At 33.8% G+C, this 18753-nt stretch overlaps 1 protein-coding gene and 1 long non-coding RNA gene across 8 annotated transcripts in view; one reads left to right on the top strand and one right to left on the bottom strand.

The window, feature by feature from the left end:
- The window catches only part of LOC118748808 (protein NipSnap-like), a 178322-nt gene extending 161305 nt beyond the window's left edge, over nt 1–17017 (bottom strand). For 2 of the 7 annotated variants that reach the window (XM_036483497.1, XM_036483503.1), the window contains exon 1: nt 8273–8392. The gene's annotated coding sequence lies outside the window, so the exon portion shown is untranslated. Of the gene's footprint in view, nt 1–1572; nt 1653–1695; nt 2291–8272; nt 8400–16778 lie in introns of those variants that run through there. The other 5 variants (XM_036483498.1, XM_036483505.1, XM_036483504.1 and 2 more) reach the window with 5 other exon arrangements.
- On the top strand, nt 2636–3538 carry LOC118748821. Its single transcript, XR_004994094.1, has 2 exons — nt 2636–3111; nt 3171–3538. It is a non-coding gene; the product is annotated as an uncharacterized LOC118748821 (long non-coding RNA).
- Nucleotides 17018–18753: the final 1736 nt, after the last annotated feature.

The raw sequence follows: 18753 nt of genomic DNA, 5'->3' as shown, positions 1-18753 counted from the left end.
TCCGGCAAGTAGAAAAAAGATGCCGACGTAAACAAGCGAAGATAAGTGCATTCTACCGTAAAGCAGCCATTGAACGCGCACAGGAAAAATTAGAATGAAATATACGAAGTATACCTCCGATGATAATACTGGCATGGAAAACCTTTTGAAAAAAACTATACACATATTAAATAAAACAATGAATTTCTCCATTTGATGACACATTTATCACTTATTGAAGCAGCGTGTACTGATTCTAAACTCCATTACATTTCCTTAAGATTTTTTGATAAACGTCATTCATGTATAATTTTTTACCAGCCCTTTGTAATTATCTCTCCTTTGTTTCTTAAGTAGTCGCAAGTTCTCTTTAATACAAATTTTGTTATACACACTTGCTGCTCACTCGGGGAAAATCGATTATAGTACTTTCCAGTCGAATGTGATTATCGATGTTTCCACAATCCTTAAACCCCCTATTTGAGTTTTTCGAGGTTGTGGGTTCATGGACATGGTTTTTGACATGAAATTATAAAATCTTGATTCTTATAGCTCAAAAGAGAGTAATCCAAATATTCTACCAAGGCTTATTTTAACATTTATAGCTGTTGGGAGTCGAACTGTGTTAAAATCATGCCCGTCGTTGCTTCGTTTGAACTTTCCTAGCAGACTGCTTTCTATTGTAGATAAATATAGTATGTATTTCAAAAGTATAAAACAGCCACTAAGCACCAAATTTTTGCAATTGCCAGCATAGCTCATTTTAAAACGAAGGTATATTTTTCTTCCACAACTATGTATACCATTCCATTATCGCTTAGCACATGAATGTCTGGATGTTTGTGAGAATAGCAGCACAGAATTTCTGATAAATTCCTGCCTTGCATCAGCTTATCTACATACATACATATCGTATTCTGGTTTTTGCATACTTTGGCTCTATTGCATTTTCACTTCATTGTGCATTTCGGTTCAACAATTAGTTTATAACTATTTGCTGGAACGTCGACACATTTTTAGACCCGAAGTAGTTGTTCCAGAACCTTTAACCTTTGTCACAATTATTATTTCCATGTATTGCTTTCGCTATCTTAAATATCACTAAATCCGTGTATGTTATTTGTTTGTGTCATATGGCTGCGTTAAATTAATTTGCAAATATGTACATACATATATACATAGTTGTATATGTATGAAGGTGTATAACTTTTAAACGAGTAAATATTGGTATACATAAGTATTTATGCATATAAGAAAGCATGCAGTACAATGTGTATGCAAATTCTTGTCTACTACTCCTTCATCCAATCGCGGCAGCTTTGTTAATTTACGTATCCATTTTAATACGTAGTTTAATTGCTACATTACTGTAGTTGAACGCATTCTAGTTGTCTGAAGTATCACATCGATTTACCTCAATTTGTTTTTGCATGCATAAGCAGTCATATTTCTGACATTTTGTACTCGAAAGTACTTCCATATACTCATCACTGCCGCCGCCGCCGCTGTGTAGTTAAGTGTTTTACATTAGTCCAATGCTTTGCTAAACTATTCATTATCTCGCTTTTTCTGTATAACTTCTTTTGTGCAAACCTTTTTCACTTTAAACGAATTTCATCACACAAACCAGGAACATTTAAAGATCGTTTTCCCACTTTTAAAGGCATACTGTGTATTGTAATAGGTAGAAGTGATAATAAATAAGTATGTATGTACCTACGCTTACAACCCTTTGCAAATAACATATTCTCTACTACAGCCAAAGTAAAATATTAGTGCGCCACAGAACAGGTCACAACTGTATTTGCTTGCTTTAAAGTTCCAACAAAAATCGCACAATGGCGTATGTAGTGTTCGTGTTGTTAGCCGCATATTCGGCTTTATGTTCGTGAAATTACCGAATAGAACACGAGCAATACACGAGTGCCTCTCGTGCAAACAAAGTATTGTACATTCGTGTTTTTGTATGTATTCATGAATAGTAGTATTGGTGTACATATGTGCTTATGAATACAAAGAATATTTCAGTAGGTTTATGTACATATAACGTACTTCTGTTACGTAACGCATAACCTAAGAAAATTATTTGTATTTTCCAGCAGAAATTTTTATAAATTTGTTCAGATACTGCCTTTAGACCTTTTATATTTCATAATTCATGATTTTAAATTCTTCTATTTCCTTCCTCATTCACACAGCGAAAGCGCATACATACAATACAACATCTCATTTTTTTTTTCTTTGCAATACTTTTGCAATTCCACACAGGCGACTATTATTTTCAACTTGAGACACTTCACAACCAAATTTTAGAATAGTAAATGTTTTTTATTTACTTAATAGATAATTATTACAATTGATGCTTGTAATTAGTACATTTTAATATGGCCAGATTATCTGCTTGCAAAAACTCAACTGGAAATCTAATAATGTAATAAGAAACTGCTTACTGCAGCTACCTTCCTGACACAAGCGAACACTGCAAAACCGAACCGTGGTATATGAAAAAGAAGAAATATTAAAGCGAACACAGAAGTGACAAAGGCGAAATTTGTGGAACGAACCACAAACATATCCATGTACATCTATACATAAGTACACATTGTAGGTATACGAAAGAACGACGAGCACTAGGTAGCGCTTTGCCTGAAAACCAGTCAATCAGTCGTTGGTTGGCAGCTGTGGGATATAGTCAATTTACGGATGGCGGAATAAAAATGTATATAGAACAGCAAAAATAAATACTAGCACAGCTGAATACACACACACATGTATATATGTACACAAATACAAAAACAAGTATAGCAATGGAGCTCATAGTACATATGGATCTATAAATAAATATGTACTGCTTGGGTACTTTTTGTTGCTAAAACGCTGGCTTAAAAATTTAAAACGTGAATGAGCACAGCAATTGCAATTGAAAGTTCCCTAAATAAATGGAGAAAAAACATGAGCTTCTAGAAAGTTTGCTGTTGTAGTCAAAAAAGGAAAATAGGCATTTGCACAAAACAAAATACGACAACATTCTTGGCTAACCAAATACATACATGAAATCTTATAACGTAAACTTACTAAGGACTTTGTGGTTCTTACACTCTTATAACTGCTCATGGGTTTTTACTTATGCAAGTAAATTAAATTAAGTAAATTATTAATGAGGTTTTATTGAATTTTCAATTTTTCTTGAGGTATTCGTTTAAACAAAACTACACTATCGATCCAGCTGTCCGATTGGACTATAAAATCTGGACGAAGCTTGCAACAACAAAGTTGTGCTTGGGAATGTTTATCTGTCTTTTTTTTTGTGTTAAGCGGTTTAGTACGAGGAAAAAAGCATAATTAAATTGCTATCTGTACCATTTTTTTGCTTATGTGTTAGGGTGACAAAAATTAGCAAGCACATCGTTTACATATGTTTGCATGTTTTTGCCATTATTCCTCGTCATCGCTTGACGTCAGTAAATAAAATTAAATGGATTGCTATTTTGAGCGAGCACTTGAGAAAATAAAAGAAACGTATGCGATTTATTTGACACCAAATAGTACAGGGTTGTATTTATCAGCAATACACATTAGATCCTCATACATATAGTCAATGACTTGAAAAAGAATCTCGGTATTCTAATTTAATTTTAATCCTTTTCTATGTATTTGATTTACGATTCTAATATATTTTCCCTTATATTCAGCCTTATCATGAGATTATTTTTCCCCGAACCGGTCCACTTTTGATTTCCACGGTTTAACTATGGGCGGATGAAAAATTTTCGGGTGCATTCTTTTAGGGCGAAACTCAGGCTAATTGATTTCTTAATCGTTAATTGATTATGGATCCATTTATATGCCATTTCATTTTGTGCAGTTTTTTATTTCAGAAATAAGTACTTTACATCTACACACTCGGATACGGCTGGGCTTGAGTCGATTTATCTGAGTAATTAGTGTATGACTAAATCTCAACGCATTTATGCGTTTATTTTGCAGTGTTCTTATTTTCATTTAACTTTGCGTTTTGCAATTTCAAAAAATAATCCTTGGTTTTGTTTTAAAACGCTCCGGTGTTCGCATGTTTTTATTATCGATGTGTTTCATTTTACGCATGTTTTTATTATCGATGTGTTTCATTTTACACTTCCTTTCACATGAAGTTGAACAGCCATCTTGGAAATCAATTATCACACACAATGTTGCTACATGTTCGATATGGAAAACGGTCCAACTTAGTCTGAAGAAATGCCATTTATTCTCAAAAAAAAAGAAATTTTTCGAATAAAAAGTTATACCATTTATCAAAAAAGTAAACGGAATTATTAAATTTTCATATAAAAAATAGGTTTTATTTTGATATAAAAAATCCTTTAGTTCGTTTGATGAATTTTGTTCTATGGTCTCCGTCGTAAAGTCGCACGTAGTCATATGAGAAGAATATGGTGAGCGGTCGATTTTGAATCACGTCAACGAGAAGTAGCATTATCGTTATCTATAGCTTGGCAAATTTCTGATGGATTTTCTCACATAAACGCTTCATAACGCCAATTCTGTAATATTCTCCATTTTTTGTCTGTCTATTTGGAACGAATCCATATATGCACACGAGCGCGAATATCGAAGAAAAAATCGGCATTATCGAACGGCTTTGGCATACTATTTTGGTCCAAATTTATTCCCTATTCCTATCCTACTTTCTTGCTTGCATGAAAAACTTGTTTACTTAAGTCATATCAAATAGGTAGAATTGTTCGTACTCTTCAGCCTTTTAAATTAGAACGTATTCGGTACAAGTATACCATTTTGGAACGTAACTTAATAACTTTTCGGGAAACTTTCGCTTATTTTCATAGGCATTACAACCCGTTTTCTAATGTGGGAAACTTTTCCAATAGCCTCCCTCTTTTGTAAAATGGCGTAAACATTGGTTAAACCTACTTGGAGGAATTCGTGTCAATGCCATTTTTAATAGCGAAATTTGTTGGATGTGAGTCCAAAAGTAAAGATGGTACCGGAAAGAGAATTTTTCCATCCATCGCCAAAAATGTATACACATAAAACTACACACTTATTTGCTTGTTAGGTATATTTATCAACATTTAGATAAACAATTTTTCGGCATATAGGTACAATTTTAAAATTTGTTTTTCATCCCCAGTGCGAGAAAGTATTTTATGACGTCAGCGAGGTGAATGCCCATAACCTCGAATAGAACGTTTTTATTTTATGAACAACTGTCAATTGTTATCATTGGGGTGTTTAAGAAACTCAGATCCAAATTTGACAATTGTTCGTTTACTTTTTCTAATTCACATTTAAGCTGTTCCTGTACTCCAGGGTTTAGACAGAAATAGTCCGAAGTAATCTTGGTGTAGAATACCAACAGTTTAGCAGAAAAGAAAGAAAAAATGTGACTCGATAGAACTTTTCATGCTGATTTCAACCCTACCAAATTTGGCACAAATTAAAACCAAATACAATATAAGAAGCTAAAGTTAAACTTTTATATTTTTTACGTTTATAATATCTCGGAAACTATTTGACTGATCACAAAAGTATTGATGCTAATTTAAAGATAATTAAGTACCTTTAACGCGACGTATCTAGTATAACCCTTTTTTAAAACCAATTTTATATAAATGCCATTTAAATAAAAATATATTTATATATTTTTGGTTATTAGATATTTCTGGTTTAAAAATATTAAAAAAGGAGAAAATTATGCACATCAAGTGAAAACCCCCCTAATTACCTTTATTTTGGCGTCATTAGTTTTTAATAGGTTATGTTGTTCAGAAGATATTAATATTTAAAAAATCAAAAAAATTAACTTTAACCATTGATATCTGCTTTATTTTTTACTTCCGCCAGAAAATTTTGGAGGGTTGAAATCAGCATAAAAAGTTCTATCGAACCACATTTTTGGTTTTTGCATAGCTATTTGTTGATGTTCTACTCGACCTCGGACAATTTCTGATTAAATCCTGCAGTACGGGAACAGGCTAACTATCGACAAGTTGGTTGCGGGTTTGGATTATCAAAGAAATACAAACCAAATTCGGCCAAAAAAAGGGTTTCTTTCCCATAAACTCCAAATAAAAGTGGTGTTGAAGGAGTTTAACGAAAATTGTTTGTATGATAAACTCAGAGTTCAAGAGCCGAGTTTAGCATTAAACTCCAAAATGGCCCATACACACGAGTTAATGGCTCAACGTGAACATAGTATAACTTTGGATCTGAGGTTTACTTTTTTACTAGTAAAGAAAAGCAATAATAATATGGTGACCCTTTTCTTCGTCAACTACCCTTTTTTGTGACTTTTTGAAAATTCTCAACGCCAATGCAATTAGAAGTACGTTTACATGCAAATATAATCTCAACCAAACCTCGTTTGTTAATCACTTCGTTTACACAGGAAAATATCAGATTTTTAGCCGTCAAATTTGTTGTGCTTGTTATTCTCACAACTGAAGGAAAAGTTAAGTTTATTCTCTGCGTCACCGCGATCACTTTTTCTGCTATATTAAGCTATTAAAATATATTTCAACTTAATATTTTATTAAAAATACCTTTAGAAACCCTTATCGTGCCTTTTTATTTACTTTTACATTTCACATTTCTCCTCTTCTTCGCAAAAATAATCGATAAAACTAGGATAGACACTAAAAAGTTATCAGTTTAATCTGAGATTATTTTATAATTAACGAGAGACTAATTTTGTATGGCTAATCTCCTTATATGTAAACCTAGTATAAGTTTGAATGGTATTCTAAACTGAAGGACTTCTAAAATGCATTACGGTAGCACTTGTAACACGTGCATACTGCAAATGAAAAAAGTTACATAAGGTGTATGTGTTATTGTATAGCTTTAAAATATTAAAATTTCATATAAACATCGGAATTAATCAAATTGAAAGCATATCCTGCCAATTTTTACGTTTATTTTTACAACTTTAGTCAAATAAAGCTTAGTATCCAGCTCTCAATAAAAGCAAAAACTCCATAAAAAAGGTTTAATGGCGAAAAAAAATTCATGTGTCAAATTTCCTTAAGGCAGAACGCAGTTCTTATGAAATTTGAAACGCTTTCTACTACGGTTTTCTAAAATTGTTTGTGAAACAGAGCACAAGGCAACCCATGTTGGCAATACATATATCGTCGTTTGAAGTACAAAACCGCGTATCGTCATTCTGCAAAACCGCGTAACTGACATTGGCTGCCAAAAATTGGATTTGCTCACACAAGCTCTTGGCTCAATCCGTATCCATTCGTCCTGAAATATACTAGCCAGAAATGCGATTGCTTTATAAAAAAGAGAATTTTTTGTTAATACGCAGTTTTGCACTTTAAACGACGATATATATATCTGTGTTCATATGGAAAAGTAGCTTATGTCGAAGGGTTGGCTTTAGTATAATGCGGCATTCGTTTTATTCTTTAAACGACAAGGAATTTTTTGATGAGACTTAATAAGAATATTGACTTGCTAGTATCGGAACTATTTCTTGCACGTTTATTTTCTAAAAGTTGTTCAACGGCTCAGCGCCAGCGAATCATTCGGAATCGTATACTGCAAATGCCGATTTATATTAAAGTCAGCCTTTCGACATAAGCTACTTTTCCATACGAACACAGATATATATATATATATATATATATGCCCCTTCCATTACTTCGTGAGGAAAGAGTGAGACAACAGGCAGGCAGGTGAAATATCAGATGTCAAAATTCCTTGGAATCACACACGAAATAATGGCAATTATTTTCTTGACAGTGTCCTTTAGAGCTGGTTACTAAGCTTTAAGCATCCCCGCTTCGCTTATGGCGCGGTTCAAACACATCCTGTAAAAAATAATTTTACAGGATATTTTTATATTTTGACAAGATATTTTCCATACAGAAGAGTATTTTTCACTTGAGTATGCAAAATTTTACTCTATCGCTTTAAAAAATTCTGTCCACTGGCAATTTCTTTTGGATTTTGCTAACATTGTTAACATTTACTAACACAATAAAGTTTGAAGAAAACTAACACATCAATGTTTGCTAAAAAAAAAACAACCAAGTGGCAGCACTTTTTCCAACGGCACCCTGCAGCCCTACTCACACACACGCACGCACTTGCGCTACACGAAATGGCGTCGGAAGTTTTAATAATTAAAACTAAAATGCAGAGCACAAAAAACACATCAACTGCATGAAGATTTTTTTTGTTTAATCCTTTTATTACACTTAATTAATCCATTTGTTTGTGTGTGTAGATATGTATACATACTTTAATGCCTTCTAAATAAACTCACTTGCGTACACTTTCCGAACACGAAAAATCCATAAAAAATACACTTCACCACGCGATGGCCGAACGAACAATGAAAGATGTAAAAGCAAAACGGATAGAGAAAAGTGGAATGTGGAATGCAGTGGATGGTATTTGGGTGTGTCGTGTAAAAACTGTGCACTTATTTATACGAGTGCTTGATCGCAAATACCAGTTAAAGTAATCGCAAGAATGGTATGAACATTTTCTGCATAGTTAAATAATGTTAGTTGTAGGGATTCATGATGCAATAACAATATCACCATATGTAGGTATGTAGTGAAAGCTCGTTTCGACGCTCCCTTAGCACAAGGTTGTATTTTGAAAGCTTATGAAGCACGAGAGAAAATGAGGTCATTTGTCGAATTTAGTACTCTTTTGTTTGTTACAAGCATTCATTTTATGTTTAGAAAAAAATTCGATTTTTGACAATTTTTTATGAAAATTTTATAAAAATAAAAGCGAAATGATATATGTTTCGGGATACTTGTAAAATAAATGTTTACTAAACTCAAACACAAGATTTCTTTTAATTTTAAAAGTTCGATATATTGGCGTGTATTCATAGTCCAGCTACTTAGTCCAGTAAGTACCAACTTAAAATTCACTTCTATTCATAGTCGCATTTCAGGCGTCCGCTAAGTAGTTTTAACTTAGTTTTACGACATAGCAAAACGAGTGTTAAAATGTATCGATTTTTCTTTACGATATTTTACGAAAATTTTGGGCGAAAGTTGCTGAGGTCATTACTCTACTGGGTGAAAATTCGCCGGTATTGTGTTTCAACGGAACGGTTCGGAAATGTAGGTATTTGCTAATTTTATTGGCTATATAAGATAAATACAAATAAAATCATAGTTTAGGACTGATTTGTTGATTCCGGGCACGAAAAGTGTTTTTTTTGCGTTCCTCACGCTCTGGGCACTTTTGGCACGGGTAGACACATTTTTGACACTTGTGGGAGAGTAACTTATTTTTATGCTCTAATTACCGAAAAAGCCCGGAGAGCGTGTGGAACAAACCTATAATGTTTTTAAAGGAGCAAAAAAAATCCGTATTTTTTTGTGACTTTTGACACACATTTTTTCGGAGTAAAAATTGTCGTATTGAGATTTTAGAAAAAGAATTCTGAAGCTTTAATGATGGTACATTAATTACAGGTATTCTCTTCTAGGGTTGTTCGACTTCACTAGAAAGACTTTTCGATCGACTCTGTACAGTCGACTTTAAAAGTCGACCGATCCACGAAGAAAAGTCGACTTTGTTCGACTTTTTTCGACTTTTTTAATAAAAAGAAAATGTATTAAGTATACTCTGCGTGTAACTCATATATTAGCTATAAATCTAAGAGTCAGAATACGCCAAAAATATCATGATTTACTAGTGGTCTTTAGAATAATCTGTAATTTAGTGAAATTCAATGCTAGGTAAAAAAAACAAACATTAAAGGATTTTTAAAAATTTTGAAAATTGTTCCAGTTATACAGCATGAAAATGTTGGTTGTGAGGGTTTTTAAAAATAATATTTTTGAAAAATAATTTAAAAATTTAAAAATTTTCAAAAAAAAAATTTAAATTTTTTTTTATCGATATTTGGTAATTACGGACAACTTTTTGAAAAATGTAGCCTTTCCGATGGACCAGAATTGGCGGGCCCAGACAGCTAGTGGATTGGGACTATCCACACGACTAATGTCGCATATTTATTAACTAGAAACGTTCTTAGCGGTGTTTAAAATGTTGTACCTTACGGATTGGGCAAATTCGAACCGAAAACTGTCTGTAGAAACTTACATAAACTCCTGCTGAAAAACTTTCTTGCATGAAATTTTTAAAATAAATACCTATGTTTATCTTACCTCATTATTAACTGAAGATTGTGGAGACAAACGATTAACAAATTTGAGGAATTTGTTTTCGTATAGTAATTTTATGCGCTGCTCTTAAATGATTTGACAATGTTGTTGTACTGTCATTAAAATTCATTTTTCTACCACACTTTTCAAATTTCACTTCAGTTTTATTGGCAATTTTTTTTTAAATACGACCAAACAGCACTCCGCGCCCTTGTTAGAAGATCAGTTTTTATATGCAAATAAATTTAAAAAAAGTAGAGAGTCGAAAGTGAAAAGACGACTTCAGTCGACTTCCATAAACTGAAAGTCGATCACTACAATTCGACTTTCAGGAGTAAAAAGTCGATTTTGGTCGAAAGTCGAAGTCGACTTTGCCATCCCTATTCTCTTCCCAGAGAGTTTTGCTTCACATCGAAATTCGTGCTCCCTTATTTTCATTTTCATTTCATTTTGGCTTTGCTTTTTATTTTCGCTCAATTTAATTTCTATATTTATTCAAAACAAAAGAAAAAACGTTTGAAATGAAGTGAGCCATACAAATTTTGAATTTATTTACTAAGTAAATGTTTTTTTCGGCTTTTGCAAATTAAATAAGTCCTCTGCAAGAAGGTTTGTTTAAAAAAATAAGTGTATATATATGGTATATGGGGTATGGAAATATCCCTTTTCCCTAGCAGTAAATAGAGATGGGCACGGGACTAAGTATTTGGTCACGATCCCGCCCATCCCGAAATTCAATTTTTAAGACCGAACCCGCCCATCCCGACGTTTTTCAGAATTGTACCGGGGCTCCCGTGGTTGCCGACATCTATCACTAAGAAAAATTCAATGAAAAAATTAAAGATCTGGCCTCTTCCGATTATTTTGTTTTGCTTTGCTGTTCGTTTTCGTCCCAATAAAACATAAAAAAAGGGCATATTTCACACATCGTTTTTAAGGAAGGTTTTCCGAATTTTCTTAGGTTGCGGTTTTATCGGCAGTGTCGGGAAAGGATTTTGGTCCCGTCCCGCCCGCAAAATTTCACAGACCTTCCCGATACCGCCCATTCTGGCCAATTTGAAATCAGTACCGTGGGTCCCGATATCCCGCGTCCATCTCTAGCAGTAAACCTTTTAGTGTGGGCAACAATGATGTTTTTTAAATAAGACAGATCGGAATTTGCGCTCTCTGGGAAGACAATACCTCTAAAATTATTGTACCATGAGCTTTAATTCGGTTCAATTCTTTGTTGGTTTATCCTAGCACAAAAATTCTACAATTAGGTATAATACTGTGCTTAAATATAGATTCATAAGATGTGATTATTAAAAAGTTAAAAATGTTTTATAGAAATTAAAATTAGATAGAGCTACATGAATACAATTTTACGCATATGTAGAATTTTTTTGTCATTTGTTTAATTGAATAAAAAACATCTAATTGTCGAAATTATCTAGGTTTTGGTAAAGTACATACATTTATGACCTTATTCATAAAAAATAAAGTAAGTTTAAAGAGCCGGCGTTGTGCCGAAACCGGTTTGTCTCCAAACCAAATTTGACAAGGGATGACGGAAAATCGTTCCACATTACATCACACTCCTACCCTGTCGGAAACACCAACAACGAAAATGAGTTACCTAAGCGCTTCAAATGGATTTTTTCTTGATTATTTTCTTCGGACTTGCTTATTATCTACAATGTAGTTAGAAATAGCATCTGTAATTTTATTGTACTTTACGCCTCCTGAAACACTTGACATAGGGGCAAAAACATCATCAACGTGGAGTTGACAACTAGGTAAATTTCATATCATAAATTCAATTAGTCTCTATTTGTATATATGTAAGTTCAAATATTTGATTTGAAGATTAGCTCTTTAAAATAATCCTTGCACTTTAATTGCTCATCTGTAATTTATGTTAAAAATTAATTCCCAACGTTGCAAATGAACAAGTAAGAAAGTCTAAGTTCGGGCGGAGCCGAACATTAAATACCCGGCGCAAGTATTATTATTTTTCACCTTTCCGAAAGCTACCGCCACATGGTAAACCGGGCTGTATCAATTTTGAATAAATTAGCGTCCTTAAATTTCGAAATATTGAAGTTTCAAGCATTTCTGAAATTTACCGTTATATGAAAAGCTCCGTAATTTTAGTCCGATTTCAATAATTTTCAACGGTTTGCTTTTATGTGGCAAGCACCATAACCATACCGAGTTTGATACAAATTAGTAGAACGGTTACCGAGGTACATATATGTGATCATAAGTGGGCGGTGCCACGCCCATTTACCAAAATTTTATCATAAGCGTATTTTTTGGTAAAGAATTTTTGCAAGGCATCAATTTTGAATAAATTAGCTTTAATATTTACTGATTTATCGAAGATATCGTATTTCTCTAAATTACCGTTATATGGAATGTGGGCGTAGTTATTGTCCGATTTTAAAAATTTGCGGCCATTTGGTATGCTGTAACAAGGCCAACAAACTGTGCCAAATTTGGAAGAAATTTGTGTAGCGGTTACCAAGATATACACATGTAACCATAAGTGGGCGTGGCTACGCCCATTTTCCAAAAATTTATAATATTCTTATTTTTCGTTTAAAAATTATTGTAAATAGTAATTTTGAGTAAATAATCTTCAGTAATTACTAAAATATCGCAGTTTTCGTATTTCTGAAAATTACCGTTATATGGGAGGTAGGCGTGGTTATTTTCCGATTTTGCCCATTTTCAATGCCAACCGTCCTACGCGCAAAAGAAGTAAACATACAAAATTTTGTTAAGATATCTCGATTTTTACTCGAGCTATCGTGTGCACAGTCGGACGGACAGACAGTCACCGCTTAATCGATTTCTCTTTTCATTCTGATCATTTATGTATGCATTTGTCTATACTTATCTCGATTCGTTTTGCCTGTTTCAAACAGCCGTTATGTGAACAAAGTTATAATACCCTTGTGCACAAGTGCGCTCGGGTATAAAAAGTATGCTGTAAAACATCGTAAAATTTCCTAAGTAAAAACACTATCAGCTGATTGGCAAAAAATGCCTACAGCTGAGTTCACCTGTTTTTTGGCGTTTGTTCTTATCTATTACATATTCTTTCATTTCTATTACAATTCGTTCCATTCTTTTTACAATTTATTCAAATTACACTAAGAGCCAATTTCAAAGGAATATTTAAATGGCATTTAAGTTTAATTGTGGATTGTTATTTAAATGCCATTTAACTTTCGTTGGGTTTCAGATCAACTTTGTTTAAATATGCCAAACAATTGGCAGCACTGCTGCTTGTTCCTTGAAATTGTTGTTGCATTCGCTTGTTTGTTTACATTTTGTGCTGAACATCTGATTGTTTTTTGGTGGGATTGATTAAACAACCTACCAATCAATCTTGGTTGTGTGGTACAACACAGGGTTGAATATCTCATATTTAAATAGCCAATATCGGCCATTTAAGTGCAGATTAAATTTATGATCTGAAAATGAATAGTGGAAGTTAATCAACAATCTCTACTTAAATAGGCCATCTGAAAATGGGCCTAACACACTGAACCAAAAACACCAATTCCCTAGCCAAAAACACAACTAAAGCTTGCCAGAAAAAACGGTAAGAAGAGTTACGTTACTTATGGAACAACGCTGTAAAATGCCAATCAACCAAACTCTATATCGTTTGCAAGAAAAAAACAAGTAAGAGCAGCGCTGTCTTCGGCTATGCCGAAGGCTTCATACCTTTCATGAACATCTGCAAATTTTACTTTGACAGATTACTGCTTTTGAATACATCTGCATACATCGATAGAGGAGTTACATACTTATATAAAAAATCGCATCTAAACAATCAGAGGTATGGAAGATATACTTTATATGACACCAATCTAAGTGATTTTCACCGCTATGTGATCGGTATGTAAACCGGTAACACAATTTATTGGGTTTAGTTTCGTACATAAAGGAGATATATGGCAAAAACTGGTATCTTAACAATCAGTGCTATAGGAGATAAAGCTTATACAGCGTAGATTTTGACGATTTTCTCAGTAGACTTTGTATTATTATTTATAAAATATCTTACGAAATTTATCGGTTTTAGCTGTTCAAATAAAGGAGTTTTACAGTAAAATCCCATATCTGAACAATCAGATGTATGGAAGATATATGTTGTAGTCATCCGATCCTTGTTATTTTCACTGTAAGTATTCTGTTAATAATGAGTGAAAATGGTGCGAAATTTCATGTTCCTAGCTGCATAAATGGAGGAGTTATGATAAAAGACCTCATATCTGAACAATCAGTTGTATGGGGCTGCAGGTTATAGTGACCCGATCTTTGTTATTTTCGCTGTAAGTCTTCTGTTGATAACACTGGTCGACGGCCAAAATTTACCAGAGACGCCGTTATGAAATTCGTATGTAAAATCACCCCCTGATTCTGAAAATCAAGGTTATTTTTAATTTTATGGTACCGTTTTTGAGATATTTGCAATTTACCGTTTTTGCAAAAAAATAAAAATTGGGTCCACTTAATCATATATATCTCAAGAACGAATTAAGCAATTCCAAAACGGTTTGAAGCTTTTAAAAGGTAATAAAATTTTCTATAAGCTGTGCATACAACACTTTTTGCTAGGCCCTGTAGATTCAAAGATAACGAACAATCATTACCGATTTTTTCAATTTTTTTTGTAAAAATATAAAAAAAATTGTACTTTGCGGGGAAGGATCTCGAAAACCTAACGGTAACTTGCAAATATCTCAAAAACGGTACCATAGAATTAAAAATAACCTTGATTTTCGGAATCAGGGGGTGATTTTACATAAGGATTTCATAACGGCGTTTCTGGTAAAGAGAAAAAGTTGAAATTTGTGGTCCAGTGTAATGAGTGAAAACAGCGCGAAATTTCATGGTCCTAGCTACATAAATGGATGAATTATAACGAAAAATCTCATATATGAACAATCAGTTGTATGGGAGCTATAGGTTATAGTTACCCGATCTTTTTAATTTTCACTGTAAGTTTTCTGTTGATAATTATTGAAAACAGTGCGGAATTTCATGTTCCTAGCTATATAAATGGAGGAGTTATAACGCAAAATTTTATATCTGAACAATCAGTTGTATGGGAGCTATAGGTTATAGTGACCCGATCTTTGTAATTTTCACTGTAAGTATTGTTGATAATGGGTGCAAGTATTGCAAAATTTCATGTTCGTAGCTGCATAAATGGGGAAGTTATAATGAAAAATCTCATATCTGAACAATCAGTTGTATGGGAGCTATATGTTATAGTGGTCCGATTCTTCCGGTTCCGACAAATGATTAATACATTATAAAAATACACCCACCTACCAAATTTGATCCGGATATCTCGAAAACTGAGAGACTAGATTGCATACAAACAGACAGACAGACGGACATGGCTAAATAAACTCAGCTCGACGTTCTGATCATATAAGTATACATTTTCATGGGTCTATCTCATTTTGTTCTGGTACTTACAAACATCGGACCAAAGTTATAATACCATTTCATGCTCATGAAAGGTATAAAAAGTACAACGCAAGCGAGATTTTCAAGCACGTGCCGGTTATATGAATTCGCCTTGGCGACAACCCTCGTTAACATTTAAGTTCTTTCCCTAACAATCCGGTCCGGATCGGGTAATTAAAGAATAATCAAAAAGTTTGCTCTCAAAAACCACATTTCGTGCCCAGAATTTGGGAAACAGCTGATTCGCGCTGTTTTTGATTTTGTCAATTAAATGCAAACTCTTGGAAATTGAAGTTTTTTTCACAAATTTGATTTTAAGTATATAAAGATTGAAAATACATTCACTATTCCTTAAAAGCACCAAGTAAATGCAGGCAACATGTAAACACAAAACAGCTGATACGCACTTTGACACTTTATCCATTTTCACCCGGAGAAACAGCCGGGGGGAAGAAGAAGACACTAACGGTCCAATACGTTCCAATTTTCGCTCTCTATTACCCATTTTGTTGAATACGGGAATGATTTCTGGGCTGTGTTGGGCACAAACACAGATTTTTGAAGAACAAACAAATTTATTTTGTTCTAACTAATTTTCAGAACTACCGTGAACTTTGTATTCCTTTATTTACGTTTCGCTCTCCGAATTTTTTATAAGTATTAAACATTATATGAAAGATTTTTTTCAGAACACAATTAAAAATAAATTCAGGTCAATTCTGCGCTGGTAACATAAATTTTATAACCGGTATTCAAGTGTCTGTCAATTTTTAAACCTTTTTCGCATTCTGTGTTCTCTTGTAACCGGTAAATTTGGTTACCATCTCATAAGCTGGTAACAAAATATTGCCCCGTGAAATGTGCAATACAGTAATTTCCACAAATCTTCATAGCTGAGTTGCTGAATATTTTCACTGCATTACCAACGTACCTAGAATCGCGGTGACAAGAAGTGCTAACATGTTTTGGTAATAAAATTTTCCGGTCACAAAATCTTCGGTAACGTGCAGAATAGACCTGTAAATCTTTACTATTTACCCAGTCACATATCAGCGGCCTCATAAAATTATTACGCGGTATTTAAAATTTATCAGTAGTGGCAGCACTCTTCTAAATTATATTGCAAGCTGCAACCCTTCACCCAAGCGTACTTACATGCGAATTATAAAATGGTAGCCGCCAGCCTTCGTGGAAAGGATAGAAACTTGAAAAAACTAAATTCACCAATGCATTTTATAAAAAACTTGTTGACTTTTTGTTAGGTACGCTTAGAAAAGCTCTTATTGACTATGCACATGTGTATGTATGTATGTATTTATGAACAATTACTTCCGCGCACTTAACACAAAAAACTAGCGAAGAAAAAACGTGGCACACCGCACAAGAGCAAAACTGAAAATGAAAGAAATGACATAAAAGAAAAGAAACGGTGATTCGATTTGTGGAATGTAAGTGGATATTGTGTATATGGGAGTGATTGTGTAAAAGGAAAATGGAATACATAAATGTCGTCGGAGAAAATCTTGCAATGCAGAACTGTGCGGTAAATGCGGTACATACATACATAGATAAGTACATACATCTGTTCATAACTAGATACACCTAGTAGGACAAGTCTGCGTCTTTTTTTAAACATTCACAATGTTTTTTAGGTTAAATATTTTTCCCTAATTTTTAAATAAGAGTAGGTGAATGCAAACTTATTCTGCTAGATGTATGTATATGTAGATATGCTAATTTTTGCATAAACATACATATCGTCGTTTAAAGTGCAAAACCGCGTAAAACAAAATGCAAAACCGCGTATGTGAAGTTGTAGAAATTATTTTCTAGAGAGTAAAAACACATATATCAAAATGGTTCTCTTTTTTTTTTTAAAAAGCAACCGCATTTCTGGCTAGTATATTTCAGGACGGATGGATAAGGATTGAGCCAAGAGCTTGTGTGAGCAAATCCAATTTTTGGCAGCCAATGTCAGTTACGCGGTTGTGCAGAATGACGATGCGCGGTTTTGTACTTTAAACGACGATATGTACATATGTATGCACATGTGTATTTATCCAGACATATACATATGTGTGAGGGTATAGGTTCCCTGTAAAAAAAGGGTCTAGGTTAAGTACTAGTGTAGGACCACACTAGCTTGTAACCAACACTAGTAACCAAAATGGTCCAAATATATGGAAAAAATAGGTTACATTAACATTGCGATGTCATTGGGCCTGACCACCTCTGGTCCAACGCTGCATAACCTGGGACCACTTCTGGTCCACCACTGCTAACATGGGACCACCTAGACAACTACTCCTTTTGGGCCATGGCACATTCGGCAACCGAATAATATTGACGATCAGCACCGAAGAGGTGGTGTTCAACACATATATCAGTTTTTTACGTTTGAAGTGGTCCAGGTCAGCCTAACAAGTTACTAGTATGCATCCTGGTCCTTTTGCTTATACTTTAAAACTACGACCCAGTGGACCACCTGGTCCTCAAATTTTTGCAGGGTTGGATTATGCTTGGTTGTTATATGTAGATATGTACATACACATATTGTCCCCACGTGTCGGTAAGTTGTTGTCCCATTTCGAAACATTCTTCTATTATCTAATAAAGGCTCTCAGAAAAAAATCAAGCATTGAATATGTTAGCTTAACCAAATTTTAAAAATTACGTGAGTTAATTCCCAGAGGGGTCGAAGGAATTCATAATCACGTTTTTACTTTTACTGTATTTTTATACCACCCTTTGTTAGGCAGGTTTGTGACTGTGATGTAAAGATTGACTCATGTTTTTGATAGATAATACAGCAAGCTTCAAATGAATGTAAAACCTACGTGTTAAACAGACAGTGTTATTAATAAAAATGGCACGTAAAATAATTTACAATCACATTTGAACAACTTTTTCTATATTTGTAGAACAAGATGGTATGTATGTATATCCTGTATCAGCTGTATATTGAAATCTCTACAGATTTGTTTTTTTTTTCATATTCAACAATCTGTTGCTGTTTATATGGCACACCCTGTGAAGCAGCTGGAATTTGTATGGATGTGAAAATATGTCACATTGTTACTGTTGTGCTTCCGTTAATCAAGTGAGCGGACAATTTAAATAGCTGTTAATT

Source organism: Rhagoletis pomonella, unplaced genomic scaffold, assembly GCF_013731165.1.
Source record: "Rhagoletis pomonella isolate Grant_MI unplaced genomic scaffold, Rhpom_1.0 Rhpom_scaffold_00013, whole genome shotgun sequence".
NCBI classification, from domain to species: domain Eukaryota; kingdom Metazoa; phylum Arthropoda; class Insecta; order Diptera; family Tephritidae; genus Rhagoletis; species Rhagoletis pomonella.
This window is presented reverse-complemented; position numbering and strand designations above follow the sequence as displayed.